Source organism: Lissotriton vulgaris, chromosome 1_2, assembly GCF_964263255.1.
Source record: "Lissotriton vulgaris chromosome 1_2, aLisVul1.2, whole genome shotgun sequence".
Taxonomy (NCBI): domain Eukaryota; kingdom Metazoa; phylum Chordata; class Amphibia; order Caudata; family Salamandridae; genus Lissotriton; species Lissotriton vulgaris.
Genome location: NC_141686.1, coordinates 163172411 through 163189935, shown reverse-complemented (window position 1 = coordinate 163189935; position 17525 = coordinate 163172411). Strand labels below are relative to the sequence as shown.

Here is a 17525-nt window from a genome sequence, read left to right as displayed (position 1 = left end):
GCGAGAAACATGTTGACCTCACGATCGAATCTGTAGTCCTGGATCGACACATGGAATCCTAATTTCCAGCGATCATAGGCTACCCACTGTTTTTAATTGTGACAGGGGACCACCAGAATAAATTGATCTCAGGTACCCTATGTCACATTTTAACTCACTCACCTACACTATCCGCTCCATTCTGGCCCCTCACCCGCACTTCACCCGAGGCAGTTGGTAAAAAGATCTCGGTTAAAGAGCCCCTCTTTGAGGTGAGCCCGTGGGGCATTGCACCGCCTGCCCGACGAGGAGCAACCGCCAATGATGAAGCATGACACTCGCAAGGGTGTGTGAGGCCATTAAATACCAACATATTGGATTCCCAGGGTAGCCATCCACTGAGCACTACCTTCTCTCCCTTTGTGACCGCATTTCCACCTCTTATAACTCTCTTTTTCGATAGGAACAGCCGAGTCTGTCTTTGCCGTACATTGTCCCTATGGGCTCCGACTGTGGCTGGACCTTCCATTCTGAGGTCCTTGAATGGTAAACTGAGCCCTAGGATCTTGACGTGATCCGCCCCTTTCCCCCCCTTTTTGATACACTGGCCCCAGACATGGCAATATTTATCCTTCTACAAAAAGCTCTTCCAGCTTTTACCACAGTGCAAGCAAAATTTAAATGCCCAAATAGACATTGAATTTGATTCAAAGTTAATTTATGTGACAATTTGGCCTGCTCTAACAGTTTAATAATTTCTTGTCCTGTAATCTTGCCTCCATTTTAACAGTATCTAACTCAATGCCTTGAAAAACTAAAACCTTCTGTCTTCTCAGCCACCAAGGTCACACCTAGCTCTTTACCCATAGACTCAACTTGAAAAAGAGCCCTCTAACACTCTTGTGTACTGTCTGCGCCAATAAACAAAAAGTTGTGTACATAATGTGTGACGTTAACATGACTTGTCCTGTAAGAAAAACACCACTGCAAAAAAGTACTAAAACCTCAAAGAGATTGCAAGAAATGGCACATTCCATGGGCAGTACCTTGTCTACAAAAAACTTATCTTCAAAATATATACCTAGCAACGCAAAATCCAAATTGTGAACTGGTAACAATCTAAAAGCTGATTTGATATCACACTTAGCCAATTCCGCTTTTGTGCCCACCTTTCTGATCAATTCAAAGGCTATGTCTATTGATGCAAATAGTACCATAGTATCATCCTTTGATATAAAATCATTTACAGAATAACCTTGAAGCCAAGAAAGGTGCTGAATCATTCGAAACTCACCCACTGTTTTCTTAGGTATTACTCCTAATGGGGATACTATGAGATCAGGTAAAGGCCATGAAGAAAAAGGACCCGCCATTCTTCCTTCTGAAACGTCTGCAATCATCTTTTGTTTTACCAATTGTGGATGTTCATTTGCTGACTGTAGACTCTTTGCAAATCTATGAAAGCTAGGACCTTGGTAGCCTAATCTGAAACCCCGACTCCAGCCTTGCCACCTCTTCCCTGTAAGGGTAAAACTGTATCCAAAAACATAAACTTTCAACGTCAATTGGAGTAAAAGCCTTTGTAACAAGGCTGAAATGTGCCACCTCTCCCCTTGCCTTGACCAAAGCCTGCCCTGTTTGCTTTGTCCCCGATACATTTCAATATGGAATGCTTCCCTCCACATTTCGAACACTCGTGTTGATACCTGCTTTGTGGGCCCTTATTGGTCCAGCTTTGCTTCCCCGGCCCACGCTACGTTCACTACTAAAGAATCCATTGCAAATCAAGAGCGCGGAACCTGAAAAGAAGCAAATGTCATGATGCTAACGCTGCAAGGGTTCTTTTGACAACATCCTCTGTTGAAATTCCAACACGCGCCTGAATTTGAGGTTTGAGGTCTATTCAAAAATCCCCACTGAGGTGGGCTTAGTAAGAAAAGGCTGATGCGGTACTGCTAAGCCACTTGCAGTGTGCATCGGAGTTGGACGTCTTTGTGGGTACATCCACTGTACCCATAATTCATTATCAACTTGCCCCCAAGGTTTTTCTGGGAGAAGAACCAAACAAGCTCGAAATTCTTCATCATAATGCAGCCAATCAAATCCCCCAAATTCCATGTGTGCTTTCCTAATAGTGTCAATATATGTAAATATGGTTACTGCCCTTTCAGGACATTTTTCACAATAGACACTAGCAAATATTAAAAAGACTGATGTCCAAGTATCAAATGTTGTAGGCTCCCATGCTTCTTCCCTCGACCCCTCTGTTGATTGGATCTGATTAGTTCATCTCTTGACCCACCTACTTTGTTGTCCTGTTTTGATTAACTCTCCTAACTTAACTTGGATAATTCAACGTCTTCTGAAATACGTTCCGTCCCCACATTTTTATCCACCAATTTTTGATCTGATGTTTTGCTTCTCTTACAACATATGTTACTAGTATTCAAATTCTTTGACCCATGCCTCTCCCCTGTTCCTAATGTGTTGCCCACATTCAGCGATGACCTTTTCCGTGCTTTCCCGTCTTGACATCTTTTCCCACCATTGTGTCTGAACCAAGACTCACCATTCTCCTTATTGTGTAAAATACAATTTTTGGACACAAAATTAGAGACCCCCAGCTCCACCCTCCTACCAACAACAGAAGCACCCCATCAACCTCGTCAACAATTTCCCTCTCTTCCACTTCTTCTAGATCAATAAATGAAAGAATGAAGGGAGTCTTATATTGCGCAACTTAACCCAAGGGCATCAAGGCGCCTAAGCTGGTCATGAAATGTATAAACACCAATGAGAGCATTTATATATATACCTCAGAAAAAAGCCAGGTTTTCAATGATTTACGGAACAGAGCGGGTGAAGGTTGCCCTCGAAGTTCAGGGGAGAGGGAGTTCCATAACCTGGCTACCACCGTACAAAATGCTCTACCTCCCCACTTGGCTCTTACAAACCTAGGGACCTCAAGAAGATTTTTATTAGAGGAAAGGAGGGATTGACTAGGAGAATAGAGATGGATAAGTGACCTAAGACCCTCAGCACCTGTACCGTGGAGAGCCCCATGGGCAAGACAAAGAATCTTAAAAGAGATCCTGGGCTCAATGGGAAGCCAGCGTAGGCTTCTCTGGGCTGCTGTAGCTGAGCCCAGTCTAGGTAGATTTAGGACCATCTTTGCAGCCGCATTCTGGACCATCTGGAGACGGTGTATAAGGCTTTTGTTAATGCCCACATAAAGGGCATTGCAGTAGTCCAGTAGTGAGGAAACTAATGCCACAGTGGCCTGTTTCCGGGCATCAGGGTAGAGATAATGGGCAATTTTTCTAAGAACCCTGATAATACCACAGCAGGTGGAGACAGTCCTTCTGACCTGACGGTCGAAGGAAAGAGTAGTGTCTATCAACATCCCTAGGTTCTTAGCAAACTGACGGGAAGGAGGGCAGTCTCCAAGAAAGGCAGGCCACCAGTCGTTTGATCAGATATCCGGACTACCCCCAAATATCAACACCTCCGTTTTCTACCCATTTAGCTTCATTCTCATAATCTACCACCCCTTCCAACTGCACATTCTTATTACTCGCACTCACACCTGTGCATTCACCATCCCCAACACCACCATCAAATGACCTCCAATCAATTGCTCTTGAAAACTGCGAAGCACATTTCTGATCCCACGAAGTCGGAAGGATTGTATCAAAATCTTCCCTCTCTTCATACAGGTGATAACAGGACGCCTTGGACCTGTCCTCCAAATTCTTACGGCATCTTGCTCCTTATTGCAGAATTTTTCGCAACGTGGTTCGGCAAGTCGCCAAAAGATGCAGACTATGGAACTTTTATCTCCCTTATATTTACTAAATCTGTTTCTCTAGCTACGTTACTAGACACCCAAATCCATTTCCCAAATTTTGCTGCCGTGTTAATACCTTTCACAGGAGCTGCATATTTCTTGCCCAACTCTTTACTGACTTGAACATTATCATTCAGTTGGCTTTCTACTTTATTTGTACTATTTATCACCTTAACACGGTCTGAAAACTTGACACACTCACCAATCTTACCAGAAGACTGCATTGAATGCACCAAATTGTCACTTACTACTCTGCAAACTATTGGAGATAAAGCTCTCTCCACAACATTTGAAGAAGCCTCTTTGCCCATAATACCTAACATCTTTTTAAATATGGGAATGCCTGGTTTATTGGACACATGTGTTGCAGTATCACTGTTTAAAGAGCTCTCCTGTGTTGTTACCACACTAAGGGGCAATAATGAGCTCTCGCGTCTCACCAGAGCCTCCTCTTTAATTCTTTTAGCTCCTTTAAGGAGCTTAGCAAAGGCAGAACGATTTGACACAAACATGCATGTGCACGTACGGCCGCCGCAAAATGAAATTGTCATAAACCGTTGTTTCAAACCCGCCATCACCCACAAACTACCAATGGCTGCACACCTGCCCAGTGGAATCTTCCACTCGCCCGAACCTGCCCGGGGTGGACATTCTGCGAATGCCATCCCCAGGAGCCCTCATTCCACCCATTAAATACAAATATTAAAAACATGCTTTAGTGCATGGAAAGAATCAGATCACTGCTGAGCATGATGTATAATGCTGCCTTGCCCGGTGGAGTGCTGGGAGGGGGCATTATTAGGTGCGCTTTTTTAAGCATCCACAGCAATTTAAGTCGTGTGCCCTCCATGTGCTGAGGCAGAAAGAAAAAGCATACGAGAAAAACACATTACTTGCCACTTTACACTTTAAGAATTGGGGAAGACGCTGCTGCTGAGACAAAAACGCAGTCTAATTGCAAGAAGTAATCCCATCAGCCTCAAAACTGAGGTGAACTTTGTTTTGCAGAGAAGATACACAAGTGCACGAGCAATATGCAGTCACTCAAGCTTTAGAAAGCCAATGGCCATACCGGGCTGTCCCATTGCTCCATGCTGGATGCTGTGGTGGGCGGAAGCAAAATGTGACTGACAGTTGAACAGGCCAATGGGAGATGAGCACTAATTAATACGTATGTATGTTTTGGGAAAAACAATATTCTGGCGATACAGCTTAAGCTGAACTTAAAAATTAAAGAAGGCCCCACCCAATTCCCACAGGGATCAGAAAGTACTTCTGGTCACCTACATCCTGAGGGTGCAGGTGGGACTCCCAGGGGACACACTAAGGCCAAAGGACAAATATAAGATGTTTCATTCACTTATTATGTGTCGTTGCTATTCTTATAGCTATTTTTCCATGCTATTCACATATTTTAACTAAATATAGTGAGGGCTCTAGGGAGAGTGGGTCTTATAATACTGAACAACGTCTAAGGGCCTGATTACTAGTGCATGCTACTGTCGGGCACTGTAGTAGTGCATGTGATTTCACCATTACTGTCCGGTATAATCAAGCCAGTACCGTGAAATTACACACTGACCCCCATGGAATGGGGAATTACTGCGTGGTACTGATTTTTCCGGTTGTAAAACCACATTGAATTCTGAGACCACGAGGTTTTACCCTATACATTTACCAAATGTTCTGAACTGATGGTTAAATGTATGCCTGGACCTGTGGGTAGAGTGGAGGGGAGAGGAGAGGAGAGGAAAGAAGGGAGGGGGAGGAAGAGGATGGAAGGAGTGGCGGGGAAGAGAAAGATATTTTCTGTTTACAAAAAATTATGTGGAAGTATGTTTGACTCGTGCTTCACCCAAAGCCTCATCCAATTATTCCGGATGTATGACATCACAACGCATGCTTTTACCACGCATGCTTTTACATCGCAAGTTTTACAACGCATGCCTTTACAACGCATAGCGTTGAGGGGCGCTGGATAGTGAATAGTTTAATTTACTATTCCAACTCCATTCCCCGTGGATAGTAGGGAAGGTGTTGTATAGTAAATTAAATCTATTCCCTATCCTAGAATGCCCCCCAGCGCAATGCGTTGTAATGGTTTTCTTTGTGAAAGTTGCGATGTAAAAGCACTGCGTGGTAAAAGTTGCGTTGTAAAGGATGTTTCCCAATTATTCCGGCTGGAACTATCAGCAAGAAAAATTAGACCCCGGTCGCCAAATCCTTGTAAAACTGGGTGTGGAAGAGCCTAACAAGTCATAATCAGGCATAGAAACTAGCGCATACAAACATGCCTTAATTTCTCTCTGCCTAACATAATCAGGGCTGGGGGACCAGAAATCCAGTAGACGTAATGAGCGTTTGCATATATATGCAAGCAGGAGACATTTGAAATGTAGCTCACAATCATAGATAGCTGCTTTCCATAATTTGTAGCTGTTTATCACAATCTTAGATTTTATGTGAATTCCTTTACCTTTGTTTTGTTCTTTTGTACAGCTGTGGTCAACTTTTCATCCCCCAGAACTGGTCAGGCAAGGTCTGCAAGCATCTCTGAAAGCCCTGCAATTGGACTACATCGATCTGTTTCTCATCCACTGCCCTTTCAGCCTAAAGGTAAACCACATAAGCCCAACTCAATGACGAAAGATACTCACCCGGAGTATTATTCACAGTAAATATATATGCATATTGTATAGCAATAGTAACTATAGTAATCTGTCTAAGGCAATAAATGGACCACATCATATATTCATGTAAGTCCAGGGGTGCATGCAGGGAGAAGGTGATGGACTCTCTGCCAGTTTGTTTACTGCTGGTGTCCAACAATGAGACCTGGTAAAAGGTGTTGATGCCCAGATCTGTTTGCCATTTGCTTCTCCCAGTAATATCTGAGAAATGGCAACCTACACCCAGAACACAGCTCATATGATTAAAACCATTCAAACTTTGGTTACTCCATGCCTAAAATGTTGGAATTTATTCTACTGTTTGGGAAGTCCAACGGCCACATGTATCAAATTTGTGTTCGCAAAGGTTCTGATTCCCAGAATCGGCCCGATTGCAGAAGCAAAAAAGGCTTTTTGCATGTATCGAAACCCATTTGGCGATTCGGTAACCTCATACTGAATCACAAAGTGGGTTTGCGATTCGGTATTTGAAAGGGGTGTGTTTGGGGCGTCCCTCCAAACAGCAAATCCGAATGGTATGTTTGAATGTTTTGTGACCGTGAATGCAGTGCAGAACATTAGCATTTTACCACCTACATGATAATTGGTGATAACCCTTTCGAAAATGGGAAGGGGTCCCCATGGACCCCTTCCCCTTTGGGAATAGTCTCATAGGCCACTGCCTGCTCTTAAAAAATGTAAAGATTTTTTTTTTTTTTTAAACGCAACCCGTTTTCCTTTAAGGAAATTGAGTGCATAAAAAAATAGATTGCTTTATTTAGGCCACCATGGGTGTGATTTTAGCGATTCCTAGTGGGTCACAAATTGAGATCTACCTCATTAGTATTATTGAGGTAGGTCGATTTGCAACACCCCAGGAATCAGTATATGAAACTATTAGAGTTTCATATATTGGCAATTGTGATTACCTAATTGCGAATCTTAGAATATAGCAGTTAGGCATTCACAATTTCCAATTTTGATAGGGCCATGTACGACCATTTTTGCAGTCGCAAATGGGAAATCTGCCAGTTTGCGATCGAAAATCTGTGTGGCACATGTACAAAACCTATTACGACTCGCAAAATAGAGTTTGCGAGTCGCTATTAGGAAGTGGCATGCCAAGGGCTTCCTTGAGGATACTAACACACTGCAGCATGCAATCCTCCTTTGTCGACAAGGAGGACAATGACCACCACTTCCTATCCTGGGAACTTGACAGAAAGTAGGTGGAGAACCAGAGCATTCACAGGTGGGGCAGAACAGAGACTCCAAGGTTGGAGACGAAGCTCCCCAGACATAGAAGAAGATAAATGAGAGAGCACCCATAATAAAGTATTATCTCGTACAAGTACTGCACCATCTATTACTCTATGAACAAGGGTACAACGAGGCCTTATAGAGATGGGGAAATGCTTGAAGAATTCAGGTGAGAGTAGCAATGTAGTCTCCCTTATTGGAATAAAGCAAGTAAGCGTATCAGAAAGCATGTTTTTCAGGGCCCAGAATTAGTAAAGATGGCAAAATACCATCTGAATCTGTGGTCAGTGGAAACAGTGGAAACAGTCTAGCAACACATGATCATTTGAGGTCATAACTTAGCTGTCCCCAGGACCCTTTGTGTATAGGACTATTGAACGTCTAAGAGATACACCCTTTGACCTCTAATAAGAAAAACAAATGATTGTATGTCTATCTATCTATCTATCTATCTATCTATCTATCTATCTATCTATCTATCTATCTATCTATCTATCTATCTATCTATCTATCTATCTATCTATCTATCTATCTATCTGTCTATCTATCTATCTATCTATCCGTCTATCTATCTATCTCTCTATCTATATATAGATGCATATATAGATAAATAGATCTAATATTTATATATATATATATATATATATATATATATATATATACACATACACGTGTTTTTACCTTATATTCTCAATCTTCTATTATAGCCTGGAGAGAACATAATTCCGATGGATGAAACTGGAAAATGTATTTATGATTATGTCGATCTGCGTGCCACATGGGAGGTATGGAATGATACCACAAAACATTGAAATAATTGTGTATAGGAGGGAGTGGATGTCTATGTAAAGCTAACTTGTTAGTGAAAGTAAGTGTTTGAGTGTGTTTGTGTGTGCGCACATGCATGCCTATGCCTGAGTGTGTGCTCTTATCTCATTGTCTCCATGAGTGTGCAACCATCTGCAACGACTCTCCACAAAACCCTCATCTACAGGCCTCCCGGCCCGCTCTCCCTTTACAGATGCCATCACCAACCTCAGCGCTCACATGCCCTCGCTTCCACAGACTACATCATACTCGGAGACCAAAACTTCATCTGGATAACCAAGACGACTCAAACACCGCCTCCCTCCTAGAGAACCTTGCCAACATAGGACTGAAACAAATAGTCACCACCCCCATGCACACAGAAGGACACACACTCAAAGAACAATGGCCCAATCCTTTTCAGGCAACGCAGTGAGAATCTGAAACTCCTTTCCGCCTCAGCTCCGGACCACCGCCTCCTCCCAGGCCTTTAAAAGGGACCTCAAAGTTCTCCTCCTCCAGAGACACCTCCAAAAGTAATTCATGTCCTCTTGCTATTTGGAGGAAGACTTCCCACTACTGATAATTTCTACTTTCCATGACCATGGAAGTGCCTTCCCAATGTATTCCTGTGGTTGGAGTGTCTGCCTTTTTGCAGTATTTTCCATGTACTTGTTTTCGGTGCCCTTTGTAACTTGCACACACCACGTTGCTACCTCTCATATGTTTTTACCTTTGATACTTGCACAAGTGCCACCTTGCCTACGTAACGCTTGTTCTTGTGCCTGAGTGTCTAGTACTTATTGCAGTATTATACCTCAAATTATACTTTGTTTTCTCTTATAACTGCACACTTGTCACTTTTCCTCTTGTGCACCTTTGACTATTTATTTAAACACTTGTTAAGCGCAGCAAAGGCCCGTGGGCATCTTGGCGCTAAGTATCTGCTGAATCTGCCTTAGAGAGGGATGTAATTATTGATCAAATAGCCACGTTTTAAGATGCTTTCGAAAAGACCACAGAGAGGGGCTGCTCTTTATAGATAGTGGCAAGGTATTCCAGAGCTTGGGTGCTGAAACGAGAAATCTTCTGTCGCCCCATGAAACCAGTTTGGTACGGGGTATTTCCAGCTGGAGGAGGTCAGCAGACCTCAGGGATCTGGTGGGCCGATAGGGGACAAGTTGTTGCGTAAGAAAGGCTGGTCCCTGGTTATGCAACGCCTTATAAACAATACACAAAGCTTTAAATTTAAATCTGTTCATGATGGAAAGCCAGTGAAGTTCTCTGATGGTTCCTGAGACTGATTGAAACTTGGGGATATCACCCAGCAGTCTGGCAGCCGCATTTTGGATGGTTTGCAGCTTATTGAGAACTTTTTCTTGGGAATTCAGAAATAGGGCATTACAATAGTCCAATGTGGACAGGACCAAGGACGTGATCAGGGTTTTACCAGCAGAGACAGGAAGGAAGGGGAGAATTTTTTTAATGATTCGTAGCTTATAAAAAGCAGAGGAGGCAATCTGATTTGCATGGGGGAAAAACGTGAGACGATCGTCAAACATGACACCTAGATTCCTCACTTTGCTGACAGGGATGGGGGGAGGACCCATAGACTGTGGCCACCAGCGAGAGGACCATTCTGGGGTTAAGCTTCCAAAGATGACCACCTCGGACTTATCCGAGTTCAATTTGAGACAGTTGGATGCCATCCAGTTCCCTATGGCCTGCATGCCCAGATTGAAATTATCGGCGATTTTTTGGCCGTCATTTTTGATGGCCAAAACCAACTGAGTGTCGTTGGCGTAAGATGTAAGGCTCATCCCATGGGCACGAATGGTTTTGGCAAGGTCCGACACATATATGTTAAAGAGTGTCGGACTCAGGGATGAGCCTTGAGGTACACCGCACGGCAAGGACAGTGTGGTGGACTGAAAAGGCCCTATGGTGACTACCTGGGTTCTCTCGGCAAGGAAGGAAGCCAGGAGAGTCCTCGCCCTGTGTCTAATTCCCAATGCTTCGACACGGTCGATCAAGATGGCATGATCGACCGTGTCGAATGCCGCTGATAAGTCCAGCAGTATCAAGACTGCTGTACCACCCGCGTCGCGAATGGTTCTGATATCCTCAGTAGCCTTGATCAGGGCAGTCTCTGTCCCATGATTTAGGCGGAAACCAAACTGGGAGTCATCCAGTAGATTATGGGTTTCTATAAAGGCTGATAGTTGATTATTTAGGGCCTTCTCAACAATTTTAGCCAAGATAGGTAGATTGGCGATCGGTCGGTAATTTTTAAGCTCGTTCCTATCTAGGTTATGTTTTTTTAGACTACCTCATGTATTTTTGATTGCTCACTATTTTTACTACCTCATGTATTTTGTTTGCTCACAATTGTCACTATTACCTTATGCAACGTAACGTATGCTTTTGTAATCTGTTCTTTTGCAATGTTTCTCATTATGTTTCATTTCTGTTCCTAATGTGAAGTGCTCTGACGCCTTCGGGTAAAGTCCGCGCTATATAAAAATGCATAAATAAAACAGCGTCTCCTACAGCACACCCCGGACCTCCTCTAGACAGATCACCACTGCATCCACTTCTCCTTCAAAAAACTCACAGCACACAAGCAAGCTCACCACCTCCCCCACAGAAGCTGGAACAAATTCAATGAATATCAGCTCTTCAGCATACCATCACTGACCACGTCGAACTCAAACACCACAGCATGCAACCTCCACCGCTGGAAAAACGAACTGAGCCGATACACTCGCCCCGCTCAAGAAAGCAACCGGAAAACACATCAAGAAAGCAGGCTGGTTCACCCCTGCACTGCAAGAATCCAGATGCTCCTGCAGACAACTCAAAAAGTCATGGAGGAACAACAAAACCCTGGAAACACGCACCACCTACAAAGAAGCCACTACTGCACCTCACCAACTCATCAAATCCACAAGAAATTCCTCCAAGAAAAAATCCTCACCAACGCACACAACACTAAAGAACTCTTCCATCATCAAGGAATTCACCAAACCCTGCAGCAAAACAACAGACGTCCCACCCTCCCAAAACCTCTGCAACATCTTCAGCACCTTCTTCCCCCACAAGATCAAGATAGTCTACGACAACTTCGACAATCAAGACCACCTCACCACTCCAGCTCCCCCCCATGCGATGCCACCCAACAGACTTTGCTCAAATGGATCCTGCTCATGACAGAAAACACCATGAAGACCATAAAAAGCATCCACTCCAGAGCACCCTCAAGCTCTGGCCCACATCACATCTTCCACAGTCCCGCCTCTGCCATCGCACCCAAATTAAGGCGGATGATCAACTGCTTCTTTGAGAACACCACGTCCCTGAAGACTGAAAACACGCTGCAGTCAGCCCCGACCTGAAGAAACCCTCCACAGAAACGATGTGTCATGACCACCTTGCTCCTCAGGATCAGGCCGATGCTGAACAAGGGTCCACCTCCTGACTTCCTCACACTCTTACTAAATAGTATACAGAGTATAAAGGTGATCAAGCGAGGGATAGGGATAGGGTAGGTGCAGCAGTGGAAAGGGAAAAACCTGTAAAAAAAAGCATAACATTAATAAGGCACAGATATCCTGACTACTCTCTTTAATATCCCACTAGAGCCAAAGCAGTACCTTGATAAGTTCCTCCCTGAATTCATCCTAAACACTGCGTAAGATACTTCTCTTACAGTTAGGAAACACTATCCACCTAGAAGGCAAATATCTATCATGAGTAACCACCATATAGCCGTCTCATAGCTGTATAACATTAATGCACATGCACACGTCCATACTCAGTTTCGTACACACTTGTATCCCAAGAAAAATAGAAAAAATGTGTAATCCATAGGAACAAAAAAACGCTTGGAAGCAGACACGTGGCAATCTCAGTTTGACAAATGCTCCCAGCCAGGTTATAGTTCTCACATCCAGGATAATCCACCAGGGGTCAGAACAAAGGAAAAAGCAAATATTCCATGAACTTATCTTGGTCCGAGAACAAAGTTTATAAGCACTCCCAAGGACTTAATATTGTCTCATGAATAAACAATAAGCAAAAGGGGTTCCTACCAGGATCGGGCTTCCAGTGAGGCTAAAGTCACTAGCGTTCTCCTGATAGCCCCTCGCTGTGCGTTCTCGCTCAGCCGAGCAAAACATTGAGAAAACACCGCCACAGTCGCGAGTGGGGAACACAGAGCAGGAAGGGAAACCCCGCCGCAGCCGCGAGCTGAGAATATCCGGTGCCGGGGAAGGGCACGTCGTCACTCGCCGAGTGAGATGCGTAAACAAGAACCTCCGGGTCCAGCCACAAACGGAGTTCAAAGGCACGGTAAAAAGGCAGAGCAGCCGTTCTGTAATCGGCAGTGGTCGAAGTGGGGAAAAAAAAGTAGGGGAACTGTGGGTGGAGAATCAGAGGGTGGGAATAAACCGAAGATTGAATTAGTGGGCGGAGTCGGAGGTGTGGTTAGAAATAGCAAAACATATCAATTTTTAGTATGTTTGGCATTTCACTGACCAGTTACAGCTTATAATGTTATTTAATTCAAACAATGGATAAACATGTTTATTTGAGGTTTTATATATAAGTTATTTATATTTAATACATTTACAATCAGGGACATATTTCCAATCACAGATTTGTGTCCGAGCCATGCAGTTTCTTTCATCTGCACTTCTCCTTCCTTTTTCTAACCATTTCTGAACATAAAATTCAGGTTTAAATTCTATGACAGGAAGCCCCACAAAATTTTTCTGAAATTTATAGAAGCCAAACAATTTATTGATATTCCGTTCTGCAGTGGTGTGACCATCTCATTCATTACACTAAAGCCCCATTCACATTCAGCAGTGGAGGTACTAAAGGTGTCTATAGTGTGCACTAATGGTTTCAGGCTTCCAGGAATGCAATTTTTATTTTGTTTGTACTCTCTGAAACCAAGGATGTACTGCCTAGTATCAAATGCATGCAATCTGCTACAAAGGCTTTGTAATTCTCCCTCACCATATAAGTTGTCTACTGGATCTGGCCAATAAACTGGTTGTAGGAGTTTCATTCTATGGACCAACTCTTTGTTTTCCATTTTGTCATTGTTTGTGGTTGTGCATCTAGAAACATTTGAAGTATTAGTCATTGTCATCCTTTTTCGCAGGTTATTTGCTAATCTCCTAAAGAACTGTGCCCTATCGATGCTAACACAGCCTTTGTTCTGTTGCAGTCCTACACCAGCCAACTACATCCGTTCAGCAGCATTTAATGCAGTTGTAGCAAAGGGCCCAGGTAAATTAGCCATTGATTCAAGCACTAAAAGCTGCATCTGTATTAAACGATCCGCCTCATATATGGTCATATCATGCCGCAGCAGCATTCTAGATAGGTCACCCAGCTGGAACTTTGCGTTGTGCATGTGCCACATTGCAAGGTGCAAGCATGATGCAAGGCCCTTGTAAACATTCCCCTTACTCTGGTGTGCATGCAAATCCTGCATTGCCAATCCCTGGTGAGTTGCATTAGTGCTGCTGGAACAAGGCAAATGGAGGCACCAATGGGTGAGGTAGACTGTCCTCAAGGGTCCTGTGACCTCAGTGACAAAGTCTCTGCTGCTCTAGGGTGTGCTGCTTTGTACGCCTGCCCCAAGACTGGAGGTGACCTTCAGTATGGATTGTGGTGGACAAGGCTTCAAGGTTAATCAACACTGGCCACCGGTAAGGTCCACCTGCTGGTACTAAGAGACCAGGGCTTACAATGTCTAGTGGGTCTTCTAATGTCTAGCAGGGGTATGTGCTCCCTTAGGAGAGTGGTCTGATGGACTAGTCATGAAGGATGAGCCAGGTTTCCCAGTTCCAAATTCTGTATCTCTGGCCATAGTGCTACATCCTATCCCCCTGAACACCCTTCTGCTCCACTGAGTGAAGCTCGCACTGTCTTCAGCTACAACCCAATTCTGCCCCATTATGAACACCTGGATGGGACTCAATTCAAATTATGCACTGCCTATAAAAAATAACAACATTCTGGAAAAGGCAAACACTCATAGGGAATGCAGGATTATGTAAAGCATGCAAAATATAAGCAGGAACGACATGTTACCTTAACACTTTTGCTCTCATTGGTCTGAAATCAATAAGTATTTTTTGCCTCAAACATTGAGGACATGAATACAGGGCTCCTCCTGTACACATGTGTTAAGCAGGGCTCAGAAGAGAAACGCCCCCTTCAAGCGAATTTGATCTGACTCACAGAAACCCACAAGGGCTCCTTCATATTCATGTCAGCCTAATAGCTGCTCAAACATAGTATATTAGATATGTATTCAAGTGTCCTGCAAAGGTTATCTTTTGAATTGCCCTGCGTGGCCAACTCTTCTACTCACAAAAAACGAGAGCGATATTGACAGTAAAAGGCAAAATTATATTTTCATACGGGAAGTGAAAAAAAAACAGTAACCCACTGAGCTATGAACATAACATATTGCTCTTTGATATGCTTGGTACACGTTCTTCGCAGCAGGCGTATTAACCCTGTGCGCTACATTAGATAAGTCAAAACTAAAAACTGCCAAAAAACAAAAATCCAATCTCTCTCCAGCAGGGAGATAAACAACCTTAAGTCTTGTATTGTTGCAGAAAAATGGCTTGGTTTATTCTATAAATTTTTCTGAAATTTATAGAAGACAAACAATTTATTGATATTCCGTTCTGCAGTGGTGTGACCATCTCATTCATTACACTAAAGCCCCGTTCACATTCAGCAGTGGAGGTACTAAAGGTATCTATAGTGTGCACTAATGGTTTCAGGCTTCCAGGAATGCAATTTTTATTTTGTTTGTACTCTCTGAAACCAAGGATGTACTGCCTAGTATCAAATACATGCAACCTGCTACAAAGGTTTTGTAATTCTCCCTCACCATATAAGTTGTCTACTGGATCTGGCCAATAAACTGGTTGTAGGAGTTTCATTCTATGGACCAACTCTTTGTTTTCCATTTTGTCATTGTTTGTGGTTGTGCATCTAGAAACATTTGAAGTATTAGTCATTGTCATCCTTTTTCGCAGGTTATTTGCTAATCTCCTAAAGAACTGTGCCCTATTGATGCTAACACAGCCTTTGTTCTGTTGCAGTCCTACACCAGCAAACTACATCCGTTCAGCAGCATTTAATACAGTTGTAGCAAAGGGACCAGGTGAATCAGCCATTGATTCAAGCACTAAAACCTGCATCTGTATTAAACGATCCGCCTCATATATGGTCATATCATGCCGTAGCAGCATTCTAGATAGGTGACCCAGCTGGAACTTTGCGTTGTGCATGTACCACATTACAAGGTGCAAGCATGATGCAAGGCCCTTGTAAACATTCCCCTTACTCTGGTGTGCATGCAAAACCTGCATTGCCAATCCCTTGTGAGTTGCATTGGTACTGCTGGAACAAGGCAAATGGAAGGTGAGGAGGATCGGCCTCAAGGGTCCTGTGACCTCAGTGGCAAAGTCACTGCTGCTCTAGGGTGTGCTGCTTTGTACGCCTACCCCAAGACTGGAGGCGACCTTCAGTATGGATTGTGGTGGACAGGGGTTCAAGGTTAATCAACACTGGCCACCGGTAAGGTCCACCTGCTGGTACTAAGAGACCAGGGCTTACAATGTCTTCTAATGTCTAGCAGGGGTATGTGCTCCCTTAGGAGAGTGGTCTGATGGACTAGTCATGAAGGTTGAATCAGGTTTCCCAGATCCAAATTCTGTATCTCTGGCCAAGTAGTTTTTGTCTCAAACATTGAGGACATGAATACAGGGCTCCTCCTTTACACATATGTTAAGCAGGGCTCAGAAGAGAAACGGCCCCTTCATGCGAATTTGATCTGACTCACAGAAACCCACAAGGGCTCCTTCATATTCTGTCAGCCAAATAGCTGCTCAAACATAGTATAGTACATATGTATTCAGGTATCCTGCAAAGGATAGCTTTTGAATTGCCCTGCTTGGCCAATTCTTCTACTCACAAAAAACGAGAGCGATATTGACAGTAAAAGGCAAAATTATATTTTCATACGGGAAGTGAAAAAAACAGTAACCCACTGAGCTATGAACATAACATATTGCTCTTTGATATGCATGGTACATGTTCTTCGCAGCACGGGTATTAACCCTGTGCGCTACATAAGATTAGTCAAAACTAAAAACTGCCAACAAACAAAACTTCAATCTCTCTCCAGCAGGGAGATAAACAACCTTAAGACTTGTATTGTTGCAGAAAAATGGCTCGGTTTATAAGGAACTCTGCAGTGATTTGTGGGTTTTTAAAAGTGAGTCATTATGTTGCATGGCTAATGGCCCGCAGATCTCCATGGTGAGTGTTTAACTTATGGAACCAACATTCTGAATATACGCACTTGCAACCACCTGCTTAAATGAAGCACTGGCTTCAGGCTTCATCATGAACTGAGCAGGGACAGCGCAGTCACTTTACTGGCTGTCTTGAGCGCAGAGGCTCAGGTGCGAAACACTATGGACCAGGCCTCGTGAGCAGAGCTGTTAAGGAGGGGCTGGGGACCTCTGGACGGCCATGGAGAAAAACTTCCAGGAGAGGCTGGTGGGGCTGGGTCAGCTGAGGACTTCTTGTACAGCAGCCTCCCTCCTCCTATTTTTCAGTTCTGGCTGGGTGGGGAGCTGATTTACAGCAAGCCACCAGTCCTCAGTGAAGCCCTTTTCTTTAGATCTCGCTTGGCTTTGCAGCGCAAAGCGCTGTCGCTGGGCGTGAAATTTTGTAGGAGAGTAGATTTGAGAAGGGGACTTGAAGGCCCGCCCCTCATTTTCTTTGGCTGGCGTCGGTGGCCTGCGATTGGAAACGAGGAGTTTTTGTTGACGACCTTTGGCCTCTGATCCAGACTGGGCCGCCTGCTTTGCTGTTGTCGCAAAGCACTTTCTTATCTTTATGGGGCCATGTGTTTT

General features: G+C 43.8%; 1 pseudogene across 1 annotated transcript in view; it reads left to right on the top strand.

Annotated features, from left to right (window-relative positions):
• Nucleotides 1-17525, top strand: part of LOC147734751 (aldo-keto reductase family 1 member C3-like) — a 202093-nt pseudogene that overhangs the window by 69568 nt on the left and 115000 nt on the right. The window contains exons 3-4 of the transcript XR_015307539.1: nucleotides 6326-6442; nucleotides 8463-8540. The product of XR_015307539.1 is annotated as an aldo-keto reductase family 1 member C3-like (transcript). The remainder of the gene's footprint in view (nucleotides 1-6325; nucleotides 6443-8462; nucleotides 8541-17525) is intronic.